General features: G+C 35.8%; 2 protein-coding genes across 18 annotated transcripts in view; one reads left to right on the forward strand and one right to left on the reverse strand.

Annotated features, from left to right (window-relative positions):
• LOC117199207 (uncharacterized) overlaps positions 1-22,052 on the forward strand; it is a 1,082,321-nt gene that overhangs the window by 366,678 nt on the left and 693,591 nt on the right. The window contains exon 8 of one of the 17 annotated variants that reach the window (XR_007470921.1): positions 7,377-7,397. The exons of the other annotated variants lie outside the window; for them this stretch is intronic. The gene's annotated coding sequence lies outside the window, so the exon portion shown is untranslated. Of the gene's footprint in view, positions 1-7,376; positions 7,398-22,052 lie in introns of those variants that run through there. 17 annotated transcript variants of the gene reach the window in all.
• The window catches only part of LOC125960839 (uncharacterized), a 254,745-nt gene that overhangs the window by 190,563 nt on the left and 42,130 nt on the right, over positions 1-22,052 (reverse strand). The window lies entirely within an intron of this gene.

Here is a 22,052-nt window from a genome sequence, read left to right on the forward strand (position 1 = left end):
GATTTAAAGATGAGAATAATCAACCAAGCTATCAATATTCTGAGCCCTGTTGGGATTCTGATTTCAATAAAACAACTTTGGAAATAAATTATGATACATCATGCAGATATATACACTGACTAGATTTTTTAATATAAAGGGTTTATTGTTAAATTTGTGGGTGGATAGCTGGAAAAGCTTTTGTCTTATTTTGTATTATTTTAGTCCTTATGCTATTTTTTCCCTGATGAAATGTTATGTTTAGGATTTTCATGTATATTTTTCAGGGGTTAAAGTAACTCTGAAGTAATCCTAAAGTAACCTTAAAGTAATCGTGTTTTGGGCAGAGCCAAAACACGATTGGACATATGTTGATAATTATTGATCTTCTCTATATTTACATATTTTTTGAGAATTTAAAATGCCACAAAAGGGAGCAACGGGAAATGAGTTTACTATTTCGGTGGGGAATAGATAATACAGTCTTGTTATATATATATATGGTTTATCCTGAAGAGATTTGGGAAAGGAAGTGATATGATGGGATTCACAAGTGAGAGTGCACTCTTATGAACATGGACATGAATTCATCCAGGAGCAAGGAGACCATTAATACCTTCCTCAATTTCTATAATTCCAGTCCCCTCTCTGTCACACTCTTATGGGCTATAATTTCTCTACAGAATGATAAAGAAAATAAGAATGAATTAAAAATGAGATGTGAAAGCCAAAGGGATTCCTTGGTAAAGGCAAAGAAGCCCTCGTTTTGCAGCAGGAGTGCAGAGAAAGCCAAACGTGAGGGCTGAGATTTATTAGTCTGTGCGACTAACTTCAAAGGAGGTTAAACTTGGCAGATTTGTTATACCAAGGGCATTGCCCCCATTGGGAAAATCTGAAGCTTTAACACACAGAATCTAGACATGCGGATGATTGCTCCAGAAGATTTTGATTCCTCTGACTCTTCTGAACCTTCTAAGCCTGCAGAAGTGTTCCATTCCTTTTTGCTAAGAGCAGTCATCTCAATAATCCTGAAAGGCAGCAGATATACCACTCAAGATCTGCCCTCACTTTCCCTCCTGGCCACTTGGCTTATACCTAGGTTTTAAGTCACAATATCAAGCAACTTGATATTATGCCAATCATAATATTATGATATTATGAAGCCAAGCACTTGGCTTCATAAACAAAGTAGTGTAATTTAAAGATGCTGCAAACCTATCTGACATGTATCAGTAGCCATCTGGGATGTATGAGTGGCACTGTGTTAGAAGATTCTTTATCAAAGGGACTGGAACATAGAATTGGAAAGGGAAGAATTTATTCACCTGAGAATATTCTTTAGAGATAAAAGATTTAGTGTCCTGGAAAGAACCTCAGGAGATCGTACAAACTAATAAGGTGGCTCCCAGTACATGGCATGGTACACACAGTGGCCAAGCTGAGCAAAATTGAAGTGCATGAACTGCAATGTCAGATGATGGATAAAGAAATTAAAAAGTTCAGAGAAGTAGACATGCTAGAATGGATGTAATATGTACAGTCAGAAGATAAGCATGATGGTTATGTTCCTTGGGAAGGCCCAAGGACACAAAATTTATCAAGGCCATATGAATGGCCTGGTGAGACAGGAAGCAGCATCATTAAAAAGCTCAGGGGTTTCCCTGGTGGCGCAGTGGTTGAGAGTCTGCCTACCGATGCAGGGGACACGGGTTCGTGCCCCGGTCTGGGAGGATCCCACATGCCGCGGAGCAGCTGGGCCTGTGAGCCATGGCTGCTGGGCCTGTGTGTCCGGAGCCTGTGCTCCACAACGGGAGAGGCCACAACAGTGAGAGGCCCGTGTACAGAAAAAAAAAAATTCAGTAGTGTCTCTACTTTTCATTTTAGGGCTGGAGATAGAAAATACTGTTACAGAATTTATCTAGCTGAAAACAATGTCCATGAATGGACTTTAAAATAGTAGAGTCTAGGTGGCAGCAGTTAACTGTCAGTAACCAGGTGGTACTTAACCACATATGTTGTGATCACTAGCAAAGTTGGAGTAATAGCCCTGGGAACTAGATACACAGGGACTTACAAGGATGGTTAATAGAATATGACCTCCCTAAGGGCAAAATAGATTGGTGGCTGACAAAGTCGCTACTCAGCTTGAACCAGCAGAAGAAATCAAGGTTTGGTGATTGGGTGTCTGAGGATAGCCACCCTAATAAATATGTCATGATTCCTTGCATAGGTTTCAGACTGGGGACCATTGTTCAGAATCAGAGCCCACTAAACAGTGGTTCCAAGTGGAACAATTGCAATACCATAGCATGTATACAAAGCAATGATTTGCTGCATTTTTCCTCAAGAAAATTATGGCCATTTACTCACTTGACTATAAATTGGGAGATGGGGATTACTCATATTTTTAGCACTGTTGGTATAGGTTATAGGGTTTCTGTGATATTGAACTACGAATACTTTGAAACATTATTGTGGCCTTCCTATATGTATGGGGGCATATGAGAGACAGGTAATAAATCACTTACATAGACCACCTGATGGTCTTTTCCCTGGACCCTGAATGTTTAATTGGTATTAACATACTTGGAAGTTAGTACAACTTCCAGATTGGGTCCTTGGTTGTAGATAACTACCAAAATAGGGAAAGCCACATGGAAGCCTCTGAAACTGTTCCTGTCATGAGAAAGTAAGTAAAAATATATAAATAAAAATTGTATCATATATGTATTATATAGAATTTAGGAGATTTATATCAGCCATGAGTTTCTAACAGATGCAAGGATGGTGGTCCTTATCATATCCCCAGTTAAGTTACCTAGCAATGATCTTGCAAAAATCAGATGGATCCTGGAAGGTGACTGTAGACCGCTGCAAGTTCAACCCAGTAGTTGCCCTGATTGAAGTTGCCATGATGGATGTGGTAACTTTGTTAGAACAGATAGAGCCTCAGGTTCTGGTATATGGACACTGTTTTGGCATATGCATTCTTTTCTATTTCAGTAAGAAAAGAGGATCAGGGAGAGTTTTTGCTCACTTCAAATGTGTAATAAACACTTGCAAATTTTGCTGTTGAGCTGTAATTCCTTTTCCTCTGCTCTAATGTAATCCAAAGGGATCTCGGACTATCTAAACATTGCAGAGCGCAGCACATGAATCCATTGCTTTAAGGATAGCATGTTAATCTCTTCAAATAGTTAGTACTATGAAGGCCTTCATGAGACACTGTTTAGAGGATGGAGTGGTCATGATGGCAGAGAGAGAGGCCAACAGCATGGATTCTCACTAACTAAGGCTAATCTAGCTACTGCTACTGCCAAATGTCCAACCTGTAAGAAAAAGAGACCAAAACCAAGCTCCAAAATTACATAATTTCTTGAGATTTACTATCTACCTGGTAACAAGTTAACTATTTTGAATAGCTTCCATCCTGAGAATATCACTGGTCTTGTCACTAGAATAAATTATTATTATATATTTCTGCCAGTGTATATGGGTTTCAAAAACATTCCTGTTCTGCTAATTGTTCTTCAAAGAAATGAGTTTTATGGAAGGTGTGATGGTTTATTTTATGCCTCAACTTGACTGGGCCACAGGGTGGCCAGATATTTGGTCAAACATTACTCTGGGTGTATCTGTGAGGATGTTTCTTTTTTTGTTTGTTTGGTTTTTTTCTTTTTAACATCTTTATTGGAGTATAATTGCTTACAAAGGTGCGTTAGTTTCTCCTTTGGAAAGCTCCTTAACATTGATCTTGGCAATGATTTTTTGGATTTGACACCAAAAACACAAGCAACAAAAGCAGAAATCAACAAGTGGGACTATATCAAACCAAAAAGCTTCTTCACAGCTAAAGAAGCAATCAACAAAATGAAAAGGCTACCTACAGAATGGGAGAAAATTTTTGCAAACCATATACAGAGTAAAGGGTTAATGTCCAAAATATATAAGGAACTCATACAACTCAATACAAAATAATCCAACTAAAAAATGGGTAGAAGAACTAAGTAGACATTTTCCTAAGAAGACACCCAAGTGGCCAACAGGTACATGAAAAGATGCTCAACATTCAATCTGGAACAATTCTTGAGTGTACAAATCCTTCACCTCCTTGATCAAACTTATTACCAAGTATTTTATTCTTTTTAATGCAATTGTAAATGAGATCGTTTTCTTAATTTCTCTTTCTGATAGGTATTATTAGTGTATAGAAACACAATTGACCTTTGTATATTGATTTTGTATCTTGCAACTTTACTGAAACTGTTTATTAGTTATAACAGTCTTTTGGTGAAGTCTATTATAAATATTATATCATATCATCTGCAAGCAGAGACAATTTAAATTATTATTTTCTGATTTGAATGCTTTTTATTTCTTTTTCTTGACTAATTGCTCTGACTAGGACTGCCAGTATTGTGTTAAATAATAGTGAGAACAGACATTCTTGTCATGTTCCTGATCTTAGAGCAATAGCTTTCAGCTTTTCATCACTGATTATGATGTTAGCTGTGGGCTTGTTATATAGGGCCTTTATTATGTTGAGATAAATTTCTTCTATATCCATTTTGTTAAGAGTTTCTTATTAGGAAAAAATGTTGAATTTGTCAAATGCTTTTTCTGCATCTATCAAGATAATCACAGGATTTCATCCTTTATTTTGTAATGTGGTGAATCACATTGATTAATTTGCAAGTGTTGACCCATCCTTGCATCCCAGAAGCAAAGCCCACTTGATCATGGTGTATGATCCTTTTAATGTACTGTTGAATTTGATTTACTAATATTTTATTGGGTAATTTTGCATTTATGTTCATCACATATATTGACCTGTAATTTAATTTTTTTGTATATCCTTGTCTGGCTTTTTTAATCAGGTAATGATGGCCTTGTAAGATGAGTTTCAAAGTGTTCTTTCCTCATCTATGTTTTGGAGAAGTTTGAGAGGGAATGGTATGACTTCTTATAATATTTGGTAGAATTCACCAGTGAAACCATCTGGTCCTATAATCAAAGATAGGAAATCTGAGAGGAATGAAATATTATGATAAAACATCATAGCCTAATTGAAGTTGGGGGACAAAGTCTTGGTTGCTGTGACAGTAAATTACTCTTAGTTTGAGTAAGAGTTTCTCACATACCACTATGTTCTATTTAAACATGACTAGGATTTCGGATGATCCTATGACCAGAGCTACTCATCATCACCTGGGCATAATCATATCATTAAGCCATAAAGTCAAGTGGGCACAGCAGAAGTTGACTATATAATGAAAATGATACATTCAGGATTAGGCCAAACAGTTTGAATTTGACTTCCTATCTTCTAACTGTATTTTTTTCTTTTCTGTCATTATCCAAGATAATTTTCTTTCTCATGAGTAGTCCTAAATGGTTTCTTTACAAATCTATCATGGTAGTTTTGATATTAATTTGGGGGATGGAAATAGCAATAATAATAAATGTATGTAGGGCATTCCAGTGACTTCTGGAGAGACATGTTCTCCTGATCTGAAAGGCAACAGGAAAAGGAGAGAGAGGGCACAGCCTCTGAATGTTTTTATGTTTTTGCAGAAATACAGTTACCATAGAAATTCAATGCAGAGTCATGTTAAGGGGTTAAAATATACAAGCAACCCATCTTAAACATACTACATAAGGAAAAATCTGAATTTTTTATATCTAGTGTAACACATTTAAATTAACATTACTATCAAACACTCAGTAATTTGACATTGTAAATCTCTTAAAAACAAAATTATCATAAACTTCAAACAAATAAGTCTCTCACAGCTTAAAAACAAACAAACAAACAAAAAATGGGACCTCAGGTTAGGATTCAATGTTACTTTTTTCAATTTTGAAAAACTTATGAGTTTAATAGGAGTTAAGAAGAGGAAGGACAGGGGAGAGATTGCTAAAGGATTTCTTCCTGGGGTGATGCAAATATTCCAAAATGAGATAGTGGTGATGCTTGCAGAACTCTGTGAATACACCAAACAATGAACACTTAACCATTAATGCTAAACATTGCACACTTTAAAGTGGTAAAATGTATGGTAAGTAAACTATATTTCCATAAAGCTGTTATTTTGAGAAAAAACAACTTATGATAGGCAGTCTCTTCCTGGGTGCTGGCATTGTATATAAAGATCATATATTACCTAGTTCCTGAAATGTGACCACTTTTCTCTCTAATCAAACTCAGGAGTATATTTTTTCTCTTTGAGTAAAATTAAAACAAAATTTTTAAAAGTAAATGATTCAAAACACAATTTAATTTATACCAGAACATGAATTTTATTAATTTGTAATTAATTTTAAAAACTGATTAAGACTGTAACTCTTAAATTTTTACCTATATTTACTTATTCTGTTTCCTTATCCATAAAATGGGGGCATTTATCATATAATAAAAAAATGTAAAGCAATTAGAACTTTTCCTAGTGCATAGAAGGTGCTTCGTAAATATTTATTATTATTAATAAGTAATGCACAGGCCATATTCACTTCTCCAATAGAATATTTTTATACTTTACCAAATAAATTTCTTATTTTCCAGTAAGTATTATTTTTTCCTCAATTTTTTTCACAAGCTGTCCACTCGAGAACACAAGAATTTTAAACACCAATCTTCAGCTCAATGAGTTTACAAAGTAGGTGTGAAGTCACAAAACTTCAAGATATTGTTTATTTTTTTCAGAAGTCACAGGTCTTTTCAGGAATTAGGAGGTTCCTATCACATATGAAAACAAAGTAACATTGTTAAAAGAATACCATTCAACTGGCATAAACACTGAAACATTCTTCAGTTTTATAATTTAGTGAATTCTAAGCTCCTATTTACCATTTCCACACCTAAAATCTTGATATTAATCCAATTCCTCATGCTCAGTTCAGTAATGATTATGCATTCTCATTATGAAATTTGGAACTTACCCAGTTGTACCTGTGAGTGGATGGATGCAGCGACCCCAGTCAGACAGAGGGGTGATTACCAAGGTCTCAGTCCCTTTAGAAATTTAAGTTTGGGCCACAACAGGGCCAGATTCATGGGCATTTGACCTGGGCAGTCCCACAGGTCAAACGAAGGGCCCCATACTTAAAAGAACCTCATGCTTGGTCTATTGCTCTGCTGTCACTGTTTTGAAATTCTTAGTAATTTTTGAACAAGGAGTCCTACATTTCATTTTGCACTGAACACAGAAAATTATATAGCTAATCCTGGGTCATAAAGCCAGGTAAGCTACCAAATCCTGTGGTAATAATTAAGGGTAGGAGGAAATTAGTATAGGTGTTTGAGGAGGGAGAGGATGAGTATTAATGGTACCCTGAACCTACCTGCAGCAATGGTGTCTGTACCTCTTCCCACTAACCTCTCATAAGTTTCTCCTCAGAAACACAGACAAGAACTACGGAGGAGGGACTTTCCTGGTGGCACAGTGGTTAAGAATCCGCCAGCCAATGCAGGGTACACGGGTTTGAGCCCTGGTCCGGAAAGATCCCACATGCCGTGGAGCAACTAAGCCCGTGTGCCACAACTACTGAGCCTGCATTCTAGAGCCCGTGAGCGACAGCTACTGAGCCCTCATGCTTCAACTACTGAAGCCCGTGTGCCTAGAGTCTGTGCTCCACAACAAGAGAAGCCACTGCAATGAGAAGCCCGCTCATCACAATGAAGAGCAGCCCCCACTCGCCGCATCTAGAGAAAGCCTGCACACAGCAACAAAGACTGGACACGGCCAAAAATTTTTAAAAATTAATTAAAAAAATGATTCTGGTTCAAAAGAAAAATGCATATACAAAGCTTAAAAAGAAAATGATGAAGGAGCTGTTTTCCAAACCTCATGCACAGAGAAGAGAATCTGTATGAAGCAAGGGATGGATGGGAGGTGTCTTGCTTACATCTCTATTCAAGGAAGACTTCTGCAGGAAGGATAGCTGGTTGACAGCCTCCAGCTTCCCCAAGATTGGCCAATGTGTTCTTGCCAGACTGCTTCCCCAGTGACTAAGCACTATGACGTACTAGAATCACTATATTCCTGCCCACCCCTAGATTCCTAGAATCCCTGTAATGGTAGACTTTGCTTAGGGAGTCTGATTACCTAGTCAGTTAGCTAGCATCCTCTCTCTCTCTCTTTCAGATATATATATAATCGCTATTGGCATCATGGGTAAATTTTTGTTTCTTTCACCCTGCTTTGCTTATGTGTATATTATTTTTTTTTCTGCAAATACATGTGCTACTTCAAGGACTTACAATATTGTTGGAAATCATCAAGAATAACACATTTTGTGATCTGTTTGAAAGGAATAAATGATTTCACCCACCTACATTTACTGACTACTCATGAAATGCAAAGCTTCACCTTACTTTACCCTATCATCAGAAAAATGATTCCAGTTTTGGTACAAAAGGATACTTCCAAGTATCCTTTCTGCAAGATTGTAGAAAAGCAACCTCATGTATATTACATGATAGCTTTTACATGAATTACTGCTGCTGCAAATCAGTGTGCAGTGTATGTGGACAAATACTCAGTGTTTTCATGTTTTTTTAAGTATAGGTTGCACTTTTGCATTTCATGGTGCCTTTTAGAATTAACTATATCTTTTTTATTTTTTCTTTAATGTCACGAACTATGTTTTGAAATATTCAAACACATGAGAAAAAGGCTTATTGAAGTAAATATTCTGCAATTAGTATTTCTCATGCCACTTATACCATGATTACATGAAATGTAAAATCACTGCTTTTGAGTATTAGGAAAAAAATAGAAGGAATCATAATTATGGGCAAGTTTTATTAGGAAATGTTTAGGTTAACTCTGAAATTCAAGTATAAATAAGATTTTTTTAAATCTCAGTTTATAGTTATCACAAGTATGTGTGATAAGTTAAGTTTTGCTAACCAGTAAATTGGGGTGGTCCTTGAATCTTCCTTTGGCAGTTCCTCCCCTTCATTTCAAATCAATCAGAAAGTCTTACAGACTCTACGTCCTAAACCTTTCTTGAAGCCCTCTCCTCCACCCTATTTCTGCTGGCATTGGGCTCATGCTCATTTTTTCTTCATTTGAGTGCTCACATTCTGGCCTCCCTTCTGACTCTCCACATTGTTGCCAGTGTGATTGTTCTGAAATGGAAATATGGTCATTCCTCTGCAATTCACATCTGTCATTGAGTTCCCAGAGCCTAGCTTGAAGTCAAATACTTGTTGGCAATATATTTGAGAACTTTTTTGATCTTACTCCTGCTTGCTTCTCAGACTCATCCCTGTCTGCCTACAAAACCTCTCTGCTCTGGCTCTGAACTCCCTGTCATCATTCAAAAGTTCCATGAGTTTTCACAGCCCTGCAAGTTGCATCTTCCGTTGCCACTGCCTGGAATATATTCCCCTCAGCCCAATCCTGAAAAATAGAACTCATTTCTCTTTTTTCGCCTATATTTTTTCTTAAGTTCATGATTAACATTGCCATTTTAAAAAACCTCAATGCAAAGAATTTAATTTGCACACCATAAAATAATTTAATATTTCTGTATAAAATATTCTTTTATTTCCCATTTCAGAATAACTAAACCATAATATCACATGACAGTTTTTCTCAGCTGATTTCACTGATTTTCCCCCAGCAGATAAACAACTTACCTTGAGTTAAGCACTTCCTCCTCTGCCCTTTGCTGCATGCCGAATAAAGCTCTGATAAACATCTTCAGGTATTGCATGTGGCAAACATTCTAACATGTCCAGGAAATTCTTAAAGCCAGAGACTCTCTTTGTTCGTTTCCATTCCCTAAATGTCTTGGATACTTGCTACATGGCAAGTACTCATGTAATATTTGTTTAGAGAATGAAAGATAGCAAATAATTGAGAATAAAACTTGATTTTTTTGTGTTATTTTGAAATTTTTTATCAAAATGACAGAACATAACTATTCAGTTATACATTTATCCTTGGTCATGTTCTTGCTTAAATCGTGTAACTATTAACATACAGTTCACTCCAACAGCATTTTTATGTTCCTACGTATTAGGTATTTTGTTGTTTGCTTGGGAAACTCAGATAAATACAACACTGACTCTTTATTCAATGTTTTCTTATTATAAGTAAGTGATGAAATAACAGTGGTACTATTCACTGTACTCTGTGCCACCTACTATTTAATCACCTAATAAGATACTTCGAGGTGAAATTTAATCATCAGCAGTCTTATTTTGTATATGTGTGTAAAATAATTTAAATGCATTCAAAATATGTATTGTGTTGTGGCAATATAGGTAAATTTATGTATAAAAAGCATTGGATATAATGGTTATTCAATTAATATTTTGGATTGGTTGAATATATCACTAATATGAATGAGTAATTCATACTACTATAATCCTTTCATTTCAGCTGAGCTCTCTATATTTTCTTCTTTTTTGAAGAGAATGGCACTTCAGTATAATCACAAAGAGTGAATAGATGGGATTGCATAGTCTCAATCAACCTACTTTTTACATGCAAAAAAGTTAAAAACACATAATTATAAATTTCCTATATTTCACAGTAAACATTATTGTTCAAATCTTAGAGTTACAACAATATAAAATGTTAGTAAAATCAATGTTTTGTTGAAATTATAGTAATTCATGTAAGATTTTTTAGAAACTGACACTAGTGAAAACTCTGAAGTAGTGTAGTTTTTTGGCATTTATTTTTCAAACTTCCAACTGGCAACTCAATCACAAAGGACCATCCATAGAGCCACACACTATCTACCCTGATTGCATCTCATGATCCTTACTTCCCTGCCTCCACTAAAACACTGAGTTCTGAGTAGTAATTCTGATCTGTGCCTTATAATTTGATGAAAGTAATTTTTGAAAGGTTAATATGTCAGGACATTTTTTGCAAATGTCCTAAACAGGTTCTCTTGTATTACTATGATTATTAGTTTCATAGTGTTGCCATAACAAATTGCCACAAATTCAGAGACTTAACACAGGCATTATCTCACAGTGCCTTCACAGTCTGAAGTCTAGCTTCCTTGGGTCTCAGAAGGCTAAAATCAAGGTGTCTACATGGCTGTGTTCCTTTCTTGATGCTTTAAGGCAGAATCCACATCCTGGCTTTTGTGAGTGATTGGTAGGATTCACTTCCTTGTGGTTGTAGGGCTAAGGTCCCTGTTTTCTTGCTGGTATTGCCGGTTGGCTAGACATCAGGGATCTTTCTCAGCTTCTAGAGGCTGCTAGCCTTCCTTGGCTCCTGGCCCCATTCCTCCATCTTCAAACCAAGAGTGGGTCAAGTCCCTTTCATGCCTCAAGTCACTCAAGCTTCATCTCTTTGACTGATGATTCTGTCTTCCTCTTTAGCTTTTAAGGGCTCATATGATTACATTAGGTCCACTCAGGTAATCCAGGATAACCTTCCTAATATAAAGCAATTGATTAGTAACCTTAATTCCATGTGAAAGACTCTTCTCAGCAGTACCTGTATCAGTGCTTTACTGAACAGCTAGGAAACAAAAAATCTTGGGGAGATATTTTTACAATTCTGTCAACCACTTCATGTAATGATTTTTTTTCTTCTGGAAAGCATATTGAATAAGTTAACTAAGTAAATAGTGAGAACGTTTTTAGCACTTTATCCTATGATGGTTTTCTTTTTCAAAGAAAGAGTACAAACAAGGGAGAAAAACATAAAAGAACATTCTTCATTCTGAGTCTCTCTCTCTCTCTCTCTCATTCTCTCTCATCTTCCTCTTCTCTCTTAGTTGTTTTGTTTCTGTTATAAGTTTTTCTTAAACATGCAGCTTCTGACCAATGCCATTGAAGGCCCAGGTACATTCTATCTTCCTGCTTCACCATTTTTAGCATGTGGATTCCATTCTCCCATTCATAGTATGGTTGATAATCTTCTAACAACCTGCCATTATTCCAAGCATAAAGAAGAAGAGTGGAAAAAACATAAAGTACCTAAGGGCAAAAGCATAACTGCCTGCCTATGGAGCCTAACCATTCTTCAAAACATTCCCAAAAGCTCAACTCAGTGACTTGTTTCCATCTAATTGTTGGAACCATGCTACATTGCTTTCCTTAGATGAAAGAAGACTAGGAAAACAGTGGGGCTGAATAGATTGGGTTGATGAACACCATTGCATCTGACACACTATCATCAGACAGAGGATAGTATGGTTTATATTTGAATATTTCTTGTCTAACATTGAACAGAGAAAATAAGGAAATTTGTGCTCATCTGACTGAACTGTGCCTTGGTGTCCTGAAATTAATTTTATGTGGATTGAAGAAATCAATAATCACTAAATTTCAGAATGGAATTTCAATTTTCATTTAGTAAATCCTAAACCATATGTAATATTTGTTTAAATTGTTAATCTTTCTCAAAAAATATTGAAGTTTTTAATGTTAACTTTATGGGATTAAGCCAAAGACATCAAGAGTGTTAGAAATTCCACGCCCTATATATTGTGAAGTGTGGAATGGTATGAATATATGATCTTTTGTCTTATCACAAATTATAATAAGCTTTTAACTTGACTATCTGTTAAGTTCTGTAGCTTTTCTAAAATTAGGATTAAGTTAAATTTGAGCTAATATATTCTAATTCATGTAAAATTTACATATCTGATTTTGTGACTTTTTGTGACTATCCTTCAAATCAGCATTTCTATAGCAGAGCCTATCTACCAGAAACAACAAAATTTAAGGCATGTTATTTTGTACTTTCAGTGATCTTAGTCCTTGCACTTAAAAAAACTCCATATCAATATACGTTAATGGGAAGACTTTGTAATGTAACAAAAAAATCAAAAATGTGTTTTTACTTCACTGTTCTCTTGTCCGGGTGGCATAGTGTAGATGATGGGTAATAAAAAAAAAATGAGATTCAAAGCAATTATTTTCCAAACTGCTGGCATTGAAAAAATTGTAGTCATTTGGAAACATTTAGGGCTCTGAACCAAATGAACTTACTATTATATAAAATACAAGAATCAAAATACATAACAGTAATCCCTGAATGTCAAGGGCAAATCACTTAGCTATAATAATTTTAAGTCCTTGAGCATTTATTATAAAGCATACTGACAATGTGAATATACACCTGGCTATATATCTCCCAATAACACATTAATTTTCAGCTATTTCAATAATGGTATAGATCTCAGCATAGGACTGTTCTATGATAGAAGTAATCATTCTAAGTAACGTATGTATTTAAGGTTATGTCAAGTTGTGAGAAACTTACTAAGTACTTCTGTTTAAAAATTTCCCTGTTTAATATGTTAAAACTTTGTTTACAATATTCCAAGGGTATTTTATTCCAAAGCTCTTTCATCATAAAATATTTTCAGTGTAACATTTACTATTACGTGACAATTCAAGCAGGTAATACATACTTAAGAATTTACAGTTTGTCAGAGTCAGATGTGAAGTTGTCTTTCTTAGAAAGTGACATCTAAGAGAAGACTAATGTTCCAAATAATACAATAGTACTGCTATATACAGAAAAAAACACGTTCTTAAAACAACACAAAACAAAACAAAATTGGTAGGATGCTAGAAGAGCAGATACTTGAAGAAGGATGATTGCAGGCTGGCAATGCCATGTGAAACAACACTGCACTGAAGAAACTGGAGGAGTCTGCATGCCCTGAAGGACTCTTTCTTCATGAACCCCATTGGCCTCTCACAGCAAAGGGTCTGAAAAATCAACTAAGAAGTGCCTATGGTGATACAGACTGGAGAGGGGAACACAGTCATGTGGGTGGGACAAGTATATGCATCCTGATGCTTCCTCTTTATTTCCACAAGACAAAAGTTTTAATCAGAAAGAACAGTGACACTACTGGCCTTAGGGTATATTAAGGCCAGTTTTAACGAGCTTACATGATAGGTGAAACAATAATTTGAGGGTAGAACCTGATTAATTAAAGTTATATTCATTAAAAATATAACAATGTATATTTCAAATTAGCAGGAAATTACTACAAACTTTATAAGAGATGTATAAGTAATAAGTCAATAGTGGAGGTAAAATGATATACTATATAATGTTTAATGCAAAAGAAGGCAGAGCAAGAGTATATAATAAATTAAATAAATACAAAACAGCTAGCAATTTAGTAAAGTTTTTATCCAACGACATCCATAATCACGTTACTTATGAATGGCTTAAATATAACTTTCTTAAGAATGCAATTGTCAGATTGGATCAGACAGCAAATCCAATTCTACTGTGTCTATTAGAAATGCAGTTAATATATACTGATAAAGATAAGTAAAAAGATGGAGAAAGATATGCCATGAAAATAGCCCCCAAAACCTTGAATAGCTATGTTAATATCAGAAAAAGCCAGCTTTGGAACAAGGAATACTATCCAGAATAAAATGGGACAGTATATCATCATTAAGGGTCAATTCTCCAATAAGACATAATGACCATAAATGTATGTATATATATATTACTGATAACAGAGCATCAAAATAAATGAGACAAAAATGGAAGTTAGTAAAACAAGTTGGCAGTTCTAAAATTATAATTGAGACATCAAAAATCCTTTCCCAGTAATTGATAGAACAAATAGGCAGAAAGACAGTAAGAGTATAGAAGATTGGAACACTATCAACCAAATAGTCCTAATTGACATTTATAGAACAATTCACCCAACAGTAGAATACACGTTATTTTCGAAGACATGAATATTCAACAAGATAGACCATAAAATAAGCCAATAAAAATATCTCAAACAATTTAAAAGAGTAGAAATCATAGCTACATTTTAATAGCATAATAGAATTTAGCTATAAGTCAAACAGGAATAAATCTAAAAAATTCTCAAATCTTTAGATATTAAACATCCCATTTCTAAATAACCCAGGGTTAAAGGGGAAGTCTAAAACCAATGAAAAAAGTCTGTATGAAATACAGATAAAAATACAACACATCAAAATATGAGGGATACAGCTATAGCAGTGCTTTCAGGCTCATTCATAGTATTGAATACTTATATTAGGAAAGAAGAAGTGACTCAGATCAATAATTTAATTTTTCATCTTAAGAATTTTTTTTGTGTGTGTGTGGTACGCCTCTCCCTGTTGTGGCCTCTCCCGTTGCAGAGCACAGGCTCTGGACGTGCAGGCTCAGTGGCCATGGCTCACGGGCCCAGCCGCTCTACGGCATGTGGGATCTTCCCGGACCAGGGCATGAACCCGTGTCCCCTGCATCGGCAGGCAGACTCTTAACCACTGCGCCACCAGGGAAGCCCCATCTTAAGAAATTTTTAAAGAAAAATAGAGAAAACTAAACCCAAAGCAAGTAGAGAGAAGTAATAAAGCATGGAGAAGAAATTAATGAAATTGAAAATAGAAAAATAAAAAAAATCAATGCAAATAAAAGCATATTCTTTGAAAAGTTCAATAAAATTGACAAACTTCTAGTTACAGTGACCAAGAAAAAAGGGAGAAGAGCTTCCTATAAGAATGAAAAATTTCAATATCAAGAATGGAAAATAAAGGGACATTGTTACTGGCAACATCAGCTCTAAGAGGAGTCCCGTAGATAGCCTGTGACCTCAGTGTTATCACAGAGTTGGATTTCAGAGTGGTGGATTTGGAGCCCTTAGTCAAGTTCATTCCTGGTATTTGGAAGTAAGTGAAGATAATTCTCAGTCACAACTGTGAAGACGTCGTTATAAAAATAAAAGGAATATGGGTTGTTCTAGATGACCAGAAAATTCAATATGTGATCTTTTATTAGATCTTGGATCAGAACTAAGAAATAAAAACAACTAGAAAAATATTCAGTGGCATATTTGGGGGAAATTGTTATATTGAACACATGACATAAATATTAAAGAACATTTTGTATATCAGGCTTAAATTTTCTGGATGTGATAATTACATTACAGTTAGATAAAATATCTTTTAAAAAATGAAATACAAGCTAAAATATTTGTGTGAAGTATCAGAAACTTAGTTTTAAATAATTGATAAATATGTAATCAAAATGTGTATTTTTGTGAGTGTATGTTTAGGTAGACCGAGGGTGAGAGATAAAGGATATATAGCAAATAATGAAACCTGGAAACTCTAGGTAAGGGATATAGGAATGCAAACTTCTAATTTTTGAAGGTCACATATTTTTATACTAAAATTTGGGTTAAAAATAACAACGGTTTACAGTACATTCTTATGGTTAGCAGTTTATAAAAAGCCAACCCACTTCACAGTTCTTATAATTATTTTTTGCTGTCATACTGCTCAAGTGCCTTAGCCATTATAAATCTGAACTCTTCACCTTCCACCTATACCTCATCCAAATGACACATAAAATCTTTAGTGATTGTGCTGTTACATGGTGTTCTTATTGCTTTCAGTTGAGGGTAAAATTCAGTTCCGAAATTCCACCTTGAAGATTAGCATTCTAAGTACAAACTGGTAGCTTAGTCTTTCCAGAAAGCTGAGCCTGAGGCAGAGGAGTTATGTTCATTTCTAGGGAGCAGAAGTGAAAGACAAAGTGGCAAGGAGGAAGGGAGAGATGATACAAGTATAGATTATTGAACTGCCTATCACTAAGTAAGTCAAATTGCAGAATACCATGATTACTCTCAAAAATCCATACTAGCTTCATTTTGGGTCCTTCTATTGGAAGGGATAAATAGGACTGAATTTACCCACAAATTACTGAATCCTACTGTTCAAAGTTTATCCCTTGGGACATTAACTCCCACGTACTTTCAGGTTGTGCAAAGGAATGTGCCAAAAGAGATCCTGTAACAGCTCAAACAAAGAAGTCATCAGACAGGGAGTAAGAAGGGCACAGTATGGGAGTTTTGCAAAGCACTGTCAGCTTGTGCGTACGTGAAGATTTTTATGGTTCAGCCCCAGCTTATGGTCACCCTGGGAATAGAAACAATAGACAGTGAGATGGAGAAGATCGGAAGGATGGAGCGTGCATGTGTGTGTGTGGTGGTGTGGGTCGCGGAGGGAGGGGCTGTGGGTGGTGGAGGCTGGACTTATGGAGTCCTTTGTAACATAGAATAGCAGAAGGGGTGACTTGTCATTTCCAAGATTAGGCTGTAAAAAGACTGGCTTCCATCTTGGCTGCTTTCTCTCATGCTTTCTTGGATTTGATCACCATGTTAGGCCACCTTGTCGAGCAGCCCTGTAGGAGACTCATGTGTCAAGGGACAGAGACTTGCCAACAACCACATGAATGGACTTGTAACTGGATTTATCCCTCCTCACTTTGAGTCTATAGGTGTGACCAGAGCCCCAGGTGGCCTACGGACTATAATTTCAGTATTGATGTTAGACAAAGGCACTTAACTAAGTCACACTCTGATCCCTGACTCCCAAAAACTGTTAGAAAATACATTTTTATTGTTAGAAACCATTAAAATTAGGTAATTTCTTACACAGCAGTAGATAATACACTCTCCTATCTCATTCCCCTTTGTGGTCTCTGCCTCAGTCACCAGGCCCTAGGCTCTCCATTGTGCCCTGTTTTCCCTCATGCCTGGAGCCTTCAAATAGTGCCACCCATGTAAAATAATATTCCGTAACACTTCTAGTTAACTGCAGCATTTCTCTAAAATCTGAACTGCTAATCACATGCCCCGTGGCATACATTAAAAGCTTTCTGTATTTTCTTGGGCTTCCCTGGTGGCGCAGTGGTTAAGAGTCTGCCTGCCAATACAGGGGACACGGGTTTGAGCCGTGGTTCGGGAAGATCCCACATGGGGAGCAAATAAACCTGTGGACCACAACTACTGAGCCTGCGTTCTAGAGCCCGCAAGCCACAACTACTGAAGCCCACGTTCCTAGAGCCTGTGCTCCACAACAAGAGAAGCCACTGCAATGAGAAACCCTCGCACCGCAACAAAGAGTAGTCCCCGCTCGCCACAACTACAGAAAGCCTGCGTGCAACGAGAGAAAGCCTGTGTGCAGCAACGAATATCCAATGCAGCCAAAAATAAATAACTAAAATAATAAATTTATTGAAAAAAAAACTTTCTGTATTTTCTTAATGGAACCTATCCAATTTGGAATTATATTTCTGTATGATTATTTGGCAAATGCCTGAGATTACCAGTAAATTGTAAGTTTAATGAGGCAAGGTTTTGCTTTTTGTTTTTTTCACTCCAACACTCAATGCAGTGCTTGACAGAGTTCTTGATTAATATACATTTTTTCAATTATCATATGATTATATGAGAGGCATAAGTGGTATAAAATTTTAACAATTTACAGATACATTACCTAGAAAATTTTAGTAATGTAACAAAAAATTAAAATAAGCAATGTGTTAAATTGGTGATCTAATCATATACCAAAATTACTTCTCCTAATAAAAATTGATAAGAAACATCATAGAAAGAAAAAAAAAACTCTGTTGCAATAGAACAAAAATTTACATATTTAGAAATAACTCATTCAATACATTTTAGAAATTCAATAGATAAAATAGTGAAGCATTTTGGAGAGTCTTCAAAAAAGATATGACTAATGGAAGTAAATACCTTGTTCTTGTATGGGAAGAATCAACATCAGAAAGGTGTCTTTCTATTAGTCATGTGATACATTAACATGGTACATAGTAATTATATAAATATATGTTGTTTTCAACTTGCACTATTAAAATTATGATTTTAAATAGAAGTGTCTAGCAGGGAGGATTATGGGAGAAGTCTCTGCTGTCAGAGAGTGCTGATGCTTGCTACTTACAGGACATAGACAAATAGCTTCTCTTTTCTTAGACTAAATTCTTTATCAGAAGTATAAACTTAATTTGTAGGAACTCAGATTTTTTTTTTTTTTTGGAACTCAGATTTTTATAAGGATTAGTAGAAACCATTAAAAGAAAGTTCATAGCAGACTGACAACTATAAAGCTATTTGTTTGCTCTTGTAATTGTTATTATTACTATTACTCTCATAGTTAGTATCGCTGCAGCATTATCAAATCTGATTAACTATTTCTGTTGAGCTCTTTTATTGAGTGGTAAAATGAGTACATACTCTCTTGGAACAGTGTCTCTCATTAGAATTACCTGGGGATTCTTGTTAGGAATTTAGTTTCTTGTGAATCTCATTAGGATATTTGGAAATGAGCACCAGGAATGCACACTTTAAAAAGAAACCGAGGGCTTCCCTGGTGGCGCAGTGGTTGAGAGCCCGCCTGCCGATGCAGGGGACACGGGTTCGTGCCCCGGTCCGGGAAGATCCCACATGCCGTGGAGCGGCTGGGCCCGTGAGCCATGGCCGCTGAGCCTGTGCGTCCAGAGCCTGTGCTCCGCAACGGGAGAGGCCACAACAGTGAGAGGCCCGTGTACCGCAAAAAAAGAACAAAAACAAAAAAAGAAACTGAGGTGACTTTCCACCCACACTCAAGTTATGATTTGTAAAACTCACTGTATTACCTTTTGAATTAAAGTTACATTCTCTGTGGGATTTCTATTCTACACCCAATTTAAATCTAGGATATGTCTATTTCTAATTATTTCAAACCAATTAACTTTCCTTATTTACTAATAAAATTCACATTTACTTTATTAGTGTATTTTTTCTTGCTTAATTTTTAAAAACACTTTTAATGTGGATGTATTAATCATACCTTTCATTTTAATTAATGATAAACTGGATTCCAGAAAACTGTATGTAATTTTATTAAAATTAATCATAATGAAGTTAAAATAATCACATTTAAGAATGTGCATTTCCTTCTAATAGGTATTAGATTTCAACTGCTGTTTATATGTCCATGTATAACTCATAGAACCATACTCTGTATTAAACTCTGATTGTTATTAACTGTTTTTTCTGTTCCCTCACTGTGATATTATCTAAAAAAAAGAGAGAGACTTGGGGTTTCAAAATGGCTGACTAAGGGCATGTTTTAATCTCTTCTTCCTTCAAAAATCCCATTGAGATTATAGAAATCACAAAATATAGTAAATAAACAGTTAAAGACTTGGAGGTCCTGAAAAACCAAGAAAAGTCCCTAGTAAGAATCAATTGTTCAGTTATTTCTGAAGGATACAGAGCCAACAAGATCAGATTGCCTTGAGAGGATAAACCTAATCTGAAACTTCCACAGCCCAATATAAGCAAAATTAAGACACTTCAAAATAATGTGATTTCAAACGTCCTTAAATGCATCAGGTCAAGAAATATATGGGAAACTAGAGAAGACTGTCCTGTTAGTTCTGTTAACTGTTAATTCTGTGCCAGTTACCTCTTAACATTTTCTGTATCTAGAGGATTTGTCCCAGAATACGTCTCCAAAGAGATCAAGTATGGCAGGTTCCCAAAGTGTTGAAGCTGGAAGGAGAAGCTGAGAGGTGTGCTGAGGAAAACTTCTGGTCATCACCATAGAAAAGGCTATTTCTTCCTGTTCAACAGAAAAACCAGACCAGACTCAAGTTCATAATTACAACCACAGCTAGAAATCACATAAAGTAAAAGTGCATCTGCTGTTTGGAAAAGAAAAATATTTAGTGTTGTGCTGAGTGAATAAAAAGAAGCCACTTAAACAACTACTATTGATCAATGCTAACTACTGTTATAAATTTACACAGAAAAATCCATAATGACCAAATATCTGAGGGGAACATAGAAGAGGAACACTTGGACATAGTTGAGCTAATGAAAGAACTGGAGCTAATGAAAGAACTATCTATTAAGGAAAGAAATTAATGGGAAAATAAACACAAATAACTTAATAAATATGCTTAGTAATGTTTGAGAAGATAGCATTCCTGCAAAATATGAATATGAAACTTTTCTTTAAGGGAGCTTAGGAATTTAAAATAAGTGCATATGCAACCTCAGTAACATATATCCTACTAAGGGATAGAGAGAATATAAGAGAAAAAGGTATTTAGATAAATAAATAGTACAACATATCACTGAATTAAAAACAACCCCCAAAACCCTGTTAAGATTGATGATGCTTTCATCTGAAACATTCAGACAAAATTAATGAACAAACAAAATAATAATAAATTGCTACAAACTCCTAGAGAAAAGGAATATTTACACTTTAAAAGTCACATTTTCTTTATTATTTGATGAGGTAATAAAACATGTACTGAGAGATGACCCCATTCTCCAAAACAATATAGCGATGTGTGCAAGTGTGGTCAAAAAAAAGATATTGCAAAAACAACTGTTAGACCTTCGCGGTCTCCTAGGAGTTTCGACTCGCCCAGGAAACAACAAGAGTCGGAAGCCGATGCAAAACACTAGAGGTTTATTGAAGGCCGGTGCACCGGGGTTCCTTGGTCCTCACGCAGGAGGTCGAAGAAGGAACCCCCCCAGGGCGTGAACATGCATTTTTATAGGTCTCAACTTCCTGTTATGCAAAGTGTGGATTCAATTGTGATTTTTAATGATAGGTTCTTAGCTTCTGTTCGGACCAGAGAGGGAACCTGTCCCAGGCTTCCTGATTGGTTCTTTGACAGATACCTTTTTTACATTTTGTTTATCTCCCTCCTTCTCGGAAGGGGGCCGGACATCCTGGAAATTCACCCATTGTCTAAGAAGCCCCTATTGTCTGGAGAGTTCTTAATCATTAGCTGGAACAATGTCCCTCGAGTCCCACATTTCCCCCTTTTTCTTGTGACTATTGATTCCAATCATGGAATTTCAATCTTCTGTTCGTAAACTTTGGTACTGTTGTCTTAGCATTAGAACTTGTACAGTACTGATACGTTCTCTAATAAATGCTATCAAGCGATTTAGAATACATGGTCCAAAAGTTAAAATCAACAATAAAACAATAAGAGGTCCCAACAGAGTAGAGATTAAGGTGGTAAACCAGGGGGATTTATCAAACCATGATTGAAACCATCCTTTTCCGTTTTCTCTCTCCCTTTGCCTTTTATCTAAGCGTTCCCTGAGTTTATCCATGGTTTTGGTAATGGTTCCTGAATGATCAATATAAAAGCAACATTCTTCTTTTAGAGCGGCGCATAATCCCCCTTCCTTAAGAAACAGCAAATCTAGGCCTCTTCTATTCTGCAACACCACTTCTGAAAGTGAGGTGAGTGATTCCTTTAGTTGAGTTATGG

The sequence above is a fragment of the Orcinus orca genome, chromosome 13, assembly GCF_937001465.1.
Source record: "Orcinus orca chromosome 13, mOrcOrc1.1, whole genome shotgun sequence".
Taxonomy (NCBI): Eukaryota; Metazoa; Chordata; class Mammalia; order Artiodactyla; family Delphinidae; genus Orcinus; species Orcinus orca.